Source organism: Agelaius phoeniceus, chromosome 1, assembly GCF_051311805.1.
Source record: "Agelaius phoeniceus isolate bAgePho1 chromosome 1, bAgePho1.hap1, whole genome shotgun sequence".
In the NCBI taxonomy this organism is placed as follows: domain Eukaryota; kingdom Metazoa; phylum Chordata; class Aves; order Passeriformes; family Icteridae; genus Agelaius; species Agelaius phoeniceus.
The window spans coordinates 106,568,073-106,574,508 of NC_135265.1; the positions used below are offsets into that span (position 1 = coordinate 106,568,073).

The 6,436-nt window shown below is 46.3% G+C and overlaps 1 protein-coding gene across 2 annotated transcripts in view; it reads right to left on the minus strand.

The window, feature by feature from the left end:
- ESCO1 (establishment of sister chromatid cohesion N-acetyltransferase 1) overlaps positions 1–2,937 on the minus strand; it is a 33,172-nt gene extending 30,235 nt beyond the window's left edge. For both annotated transcript variants that reach the window (XR_013183940.1, XM_054631017.2), the window contains exons 1-2: positions 2,787–2,937; positions 26–129 (exon numbers count right to left, since the gene is read on the minus strand). The gene's annotated coding sequence lies outside the window, so the exon portion shown is untranslated. The remainder of the gene's footprint in view (positions 1–25; positions 130–2,786) is intronic.
- Positions 2,938–6,436: the final 3,499 nt, after the last annotated feature.

Here is a 6,436-nt window from a genome sequence, read left to right on the forward strand (position 1 = left end):
ATCAAATTACACTCATTTTACTTACAGGTTTTTACAAGAGGCAATTGATGTTTAGGCCAAAGTAACTTATCAAGGTGTGACAAGAGCATTCCTTATGCATATGCTTGCAAACAGGATGTTTCATGCCACCTATGAAGAACAGAAAATGTTCATGCAGTAAACACTTCATAACTTCCTATTCAAGACTGCATTTCCACCCTCTTCCATCCCCTCAAACAATGCTTAGCTTTAGAGTTTCATTGATAAGGAGCTAAAAAAAAAACCCAAACCAACAACCAACCAAAAAACAACACACAAATTTTATTTTTTATTTCCATATCCAACAATTTTTGGCACTTTGCTGTCTTAAGTGCTATCCTTTTACCTTTTGAAATGTGGTAAGTAACAGTACAATTCAAAAGGAAGTTTCTCAGTCTTTCACCCTTTTCCAGAAAATAGTGTGCTGCTCTCTTTCAGAGCTGGCAAAAAACGTGGGACTGCTGTCAATCCTGTGCTTCACAGCAACAGGGAATAAATCCATTAGACTCAGTTACCAAGTTTTGTGGCTGCTACAACAGAACTTCACAGACATCAGCAACCACCTACAACTGTTCCTTCTAATATCACTTAAGCTACAAATCAGAGATGGAAAGCCTAGAAAATAGCATTGTTAGAGACATTTGCCTTGGGCAGTTAAAGACAATGTTTTCATGAGAACTGAAATGATGTTAACGATGCAGAAGTTACTCTGCACAAGAGTCTGAAAGCTAACAGAGATTCTTAATAAAAATATCTTCACAGATTTGGCTGATCATCCCTTTCATATACATTTCTGACTTGTGAAACTTTTCAGTTCCCTTATTCAAAGACACCATTATTGTATTATGATACAGGTAATAATTGTTCAATAAAGTTTCACTAATAACTTTACAAAAGAAAGTTTACTGGAAGACTCAGGGGTCAGAACTTCCACAACACCTTTTTCAATCACGAATTACCTATTAACTTTTGTCACTGAGACTTACAGATTATATACAGATTTCTATAAAACTACATTGCTTTTCAAACCTTAACTGATCTGATGTTAAATCTGACACATTTTTAATGTCAAACAGGAACAATTCACCAGTTTTGTAACACAGACCAGACACTTTCAGTTCATTACAACTAAAGTATGACTTCCAGTATTGACAAATGTATGTCCTTCCCCAACAACTATAAAGATATTTATGTTAAGCTCCTTTTAGTAACTCATCATTATCCAAAAGGAAAAAGCAAACAACCGTATTTTTTCTTTTCTTTAGACTTCATATTGTTCTTAACCTCATTTTCATTTATCCACTTATGAAACCATTTCTAACCATTCAAAACCAGTAATTTTGTCAAAAAGCTGATGAGAAACTGAGATTCCAGACACCAGTGCTGTCTTCTGACTTTCTCCTTTAAAAAAGATATGTGATAAACAACCCATATTTGAGGTATATTTTTTTTAATTCTACCCAGGAAAGTAATCTCTAACAGCACTCTTTGTGGTACTATTTTCATGTCTCTCCTAATGAAGTAGGTAGCAGAATTTGTGTGCCTACATTCTAATAGCTCATGAACTCCATGACACCTCACATGTCTATGGGTTTCCACCCCTCAAAGGAAACCCATCAGAGATGCAGTATGGTCACTCATCCTGAAAACAGCAGCCCTAGCTGCTGAACAGGTCTGTGGTCTCTTAGAGCACAACACCAACCCTCAGAATTTGAGAATATCATGACACTGTATACACCCGGACCTTCTTTGGTTTTTTCCAGACATGACATGGCACACTCGGGGAAGACTTACAAGTACAACACAGAAAGTACAAAACTTCCCTCGCTGGTACTCCTTCTCAGGCAACTAAAAAATACACTCTCCTCCCACGGACCTCTTGAACGTCAATTTCTTTCCTACTAATACTTTGTACAACAGAGCAAAGTCTTTTCCAGACATTCCAGAACTGGCAGTCTCTGCCCTGGAGAAGTCACCCTCGAGTAAAAGCCGGATTATGGAAAGCAGGGAAGACACAGAAGTGCAGGAACAAACCAGAACGCGAGCAAAGAAAGGTTTGGTGCAAGAAGTACGGGGCGGGGCGGGGGGGTGGGGGGGGGACCCCGAAAATAAAACAGAGCAAACAAAAAGCCTCAAACCCAAAAAATCCAAACCAACAAACGAACAAAACAGAGAAACGCGAGCCGCACAGCTCCCAGTCTTTAGAGCAGGGGCTAAGGCAGGTTGCCCACAAGCTGGACACGGCGCGGGGATCTCGAACCTGAGCCGTCCCGGCTGAGGGCCACGGCAGCGCCTGGCAGCCCCTTCGGCACAACTCAGGACGGAGGGAAGGGAAGGGAAGGGAAGGGAAGGGAAGGGAAGGGAAGGCCTCCAAACGTGGCCCGGTGTCAGCCGCCCCAGCGCCCCGCGGTGACAGCCCTCCCGGGGCAGGGCCTGGCGGCGGGACCCCATTCCCGGCCGGGAGCTCCCGCGGCCGGGGCCGCCGGGGGCAGGGCGGGGGTGCCGGGATAAGGCCGGGCGCCCGCCACGGCTCCCGCTCCCGAGCGGGCACGGCCGGCCCGCTCCCCCCGCGACAGCGGCGGGCAGGCCCGGGGAGGAGCCGCCGCCGGGCTCTCGGCCCCGGGCGGGGGCGCGGGGGGCAGTGGGCACAGGGCAGCCGGGGGTGACGGGACCCGGCGGGACACGGGTGGGGTGGGGGGGAAGTGTGGGGGAAAGCAACTTCCTCAGCGCCCCCTTTCCCGCCCCACGGTGTGCCGGCGGCAGCTTACCTCGCGAGGGTGTCAGCGACGTGCCGGCGCTGGCGGAGGCGGCGAGCCCGAGCCTCGAACCCGCCCACAGCCGGGCACCGCCGCGGCACCGCCCCGTCCCGCCCGCCCCGGCGCGCTGCGCTCCGCCCGCCGCCGGCCCAGCCTCCCCCGGCGGGGACGGGGCATCTTCCGGCGGGAGTCGGAACGGGCAGGGCGGGAAGCGGCGGGGTTCGCGCATGCGCAGCCGCCGGTGAGGGTGTCTGCCGTGTGGGAATGTTAAGTAAGGAATGCAGAGACGGTACTAATTAAAACACGCATCTAAGGACTGGAGGGGGTTTACAAGAGCGCCTATTAACAGGATTAGGGGGAATGGCGTCAAACTGAGAGAGAGTAGGTTTAGGGTAGGTGTTAGGAAGAAATTCTTAAATTCTTCTCTTGCCCAGAGAAGCTGTGGATGCCCCATCCCTGGAAGTGTTCAGGGCCGGTCTGGATGGAGCTCTGAGCAACCTAGGCTAGCAGGAGGTGTCCCTGCCCACGGCAAGGGGGTTGGAACCAGACCATCTTTAAGCTCCCTCTCTGGCAGCAATGTCCCAGTGGCTCAGCCTGTTCGCACCGCTGGGCACCCCAGCCTTGTCCTTGGGCCAAAAACAAAGGGGAAAAGCAGCGCCCATGTGTTGTGGGGCCACTGGGTCAAAGTGATTGCGGTGGCGGCCTGTGCTGTGTCAGGGGCTGACACCTCACAGCTGGCAGCCATAGAGAAATAATGCATACCTAGTGTGGTCCATGCATATTACCTTCCTAGGGGTAACCTGGAGTAGGTCCTACCTGAAATGCACATAAGTGTATCAAGATCTCAACATTTGGTATCTTTGCTCTGCATGCCCACTCCTATCAGTCTTTACTTGCCAGTACAGACACAGCCTCAGTTTATTTGACTGTGAATTCACCTAGTGATGTGCATACACCACTGGAGAACAGTGTGATGAAACTCAGCCAAAAGCCATTAAAAGTTTTAGAGGAAAAGGTAGTATTTGTGACGGGGTTTCTCACAGAGATTTCTGATTTCCTTCACAATTTCTGGTTACAGTTCACTGATCTAAAGGAGACCACAGAAGTATTTTATTATTTGATTCTGTAAATATTCATTTGTTAGTGCTTGAAGTATTTAAAAAAAGGCTATTTTTGTTTTTATAATAAACATTCTAGGTCTGTTTTATAATCTTCAAAACATTTTAGTGATTTCTATTGTTGTCACATTTATGGGATTGTTGGAAATTGCTGTCAAGTTTCTAACTAGCATAAATTTGTTTATTTAAATATCAAATTTACCTGGAGACACTCTGTTTTGCTTGTAAAGTTTTCTGTCTCTTTGTCAGCTGAAACACAGAACTGCTTTCCTTGATAAGTCCTCTTTCTGGACACACTTCACTGAATCACAGTTTGTACTGGATAAACGGGAATTTTCAGCAGCTGTAGTTTTTTTTTAAAGCTGATAGGAGGAGATGTTATTTATAACTCCCTGTAGCAGCTCCTCTTTAATGCATGATAATCTTCTGTGACTTTACAATGAATGCAGCCACATGTGGTCTCCTGCTCTCCTTCAGTAACTGACAGAATATTTTTCAGATGAAGGATATTTTAATCACTAGCCTCCATGTAAATTTCCTGAAGGATGATAAAAGCATTTCTTCATGTTACCATTATCTTTATAAATTTAAAATTATGTTTTCCCATGTCTCTTTCTTAGGAACATGAAACAAATAAACTTAGATTTTCTTCCATCCTTCTATGAAATAGTAATTTGCTGTACAGCTGGGAAATAGTGAAGTAGCAGGCATTCTTATAAAGCATTAAATTGCAAAATTTGGAAAAACTCATTTCACGGGATAGAAGAATATCAGTAATTTTCCAGTTTTCCACAGAAGGTGGCAGCATTCTGAAGCACTGCTATCAGTGTGAACTTGCTAGCAAATGCCGCTGTTGAAAGAACACAAACTTTACAGAAATTTACTCTCCTTGGAGGTTGTGGTGAATATAAACAGGAGTGCTTGGGCATGAATTGTTGTTGAACTGGGGAACCTGGGGAGGGAGGAGAAACTGCATTCACATAGGAGTAGGACAGATTTAACCCCAGAAGATTTAACCCCTTTGTTAATTTAGCCATGTTTATTTACCACTACAGTAATACTGGAGTGACTCTTGTCTGAAGCTATGTGAAAAATTACTTGGTTTTAGGTTATGCCTTTTTTCACGGAATAACTCAGCTGATAATGGATCACTCCACTAATTGCAGAGAATGTCCTGTTGGGCTGCAGCTTTGGGAGATGAATGTCACCAGAGAGTGGAAGCTTCTCCTATTATTTTCTCCACTTCCTTTGCCCACTCCCAGCAGTGTTCTCCAGCTCCTTAACCATGTCAGCCTCCATCTAGCACCTGAGGGACCCCCATAGACATGCAAATTTAACCTCCTGAGTTAGCAAAAAACCCCCAAGCAAACAAACAAAGCCAGTGGAAAAACTATAATATTCTACCAGAGTAAGAAAGGCTGCGGACCGTGTGACTGGAATCAGGATAAGAAAAGACAGGGGAGGAGGAAAGGAGGAAGCACGAACCTTCCCCTTTTGGCATGAGGGAGCTGTTACCATTGACAGCTGCTTGTGAAACCGCAGCCTTGGGGCGGGCTGCACAGTTACAGGATTGAGCTCCTGATCCCAAACTCCATCCCAGCCGTCCTACCAGCACGTGGGTTTTACAGCCCCCTTTGACATGCAAACGCGCTTCCCACCTTGCCCTCCTTTTTATCAGACATCTCATCTCAGCAAGGAAGTGGTGACAGACAACCAAAAGGCAGGAGCTGCTTAACCTTTCACCGGTAATTAACCTTGGAAGCACCGCTCGAGCCTCAGAATGCCTCAGACAGGTGAGGTAAGGCCACACGGGAAGCTCATTTAAACCAGTGGCTTTCTAATCACTTCATATACAGAATATTTAAGGAACTGGAGGAGCAGCTGACACAGCACAGGGCTCCGATTTTCCCCTTTCAGCAGATTCAAAAAGTCCCTCTATCCTGCAAAGAAGGGGGAAGCTGATTTTTGCATCTCCAGTAGAAGGAATGAGACAGGAAAATTGGATCCTTAAGAAAATTGGATCCTTCTTCTTAAGAGGAAGAGATGTTTCTCAATGAAGAACCACTATCTGCTTACCAGATTTTTCCTTTTCTTCTGTTGGAATGAAAATTAAACAACAACCAAAACCTAAAAAGTGCCTGAGATATTCCACAGCAGATTGGCTGCAGCGGAGTTACCTGGGGGGACCCAGCATGTATGCTGGAGGTCAGTAGCAGGTCCCCAGGGTGAGACTCTTGGGCTTCTTTCTGCCGTTCTTATTCATTGCCATGAGCACTCCAAGGCTCTTTTTTACAAGCTGGCACGCTGGGATGAGAACCCCAGTAAGTGGCACAGGTTGAAGTGTGCCTGTGTGTTACAGCAACTCGATGACTCAGGGAACAAATGTTTCCTTTTTTTCCCTCGGGGTGATGATGCATTGAGCTGAGGAGACCCGGGGAGAAGCAGACTGCAGGGTTAAAAGTCTTCTTCCTGGCAGGTGTGAGTCACTGGCAGGAGCCAGGTAGCTACAGGAGTTGTAGCTGGAAGAAGCAGTTCCCCTGTGAA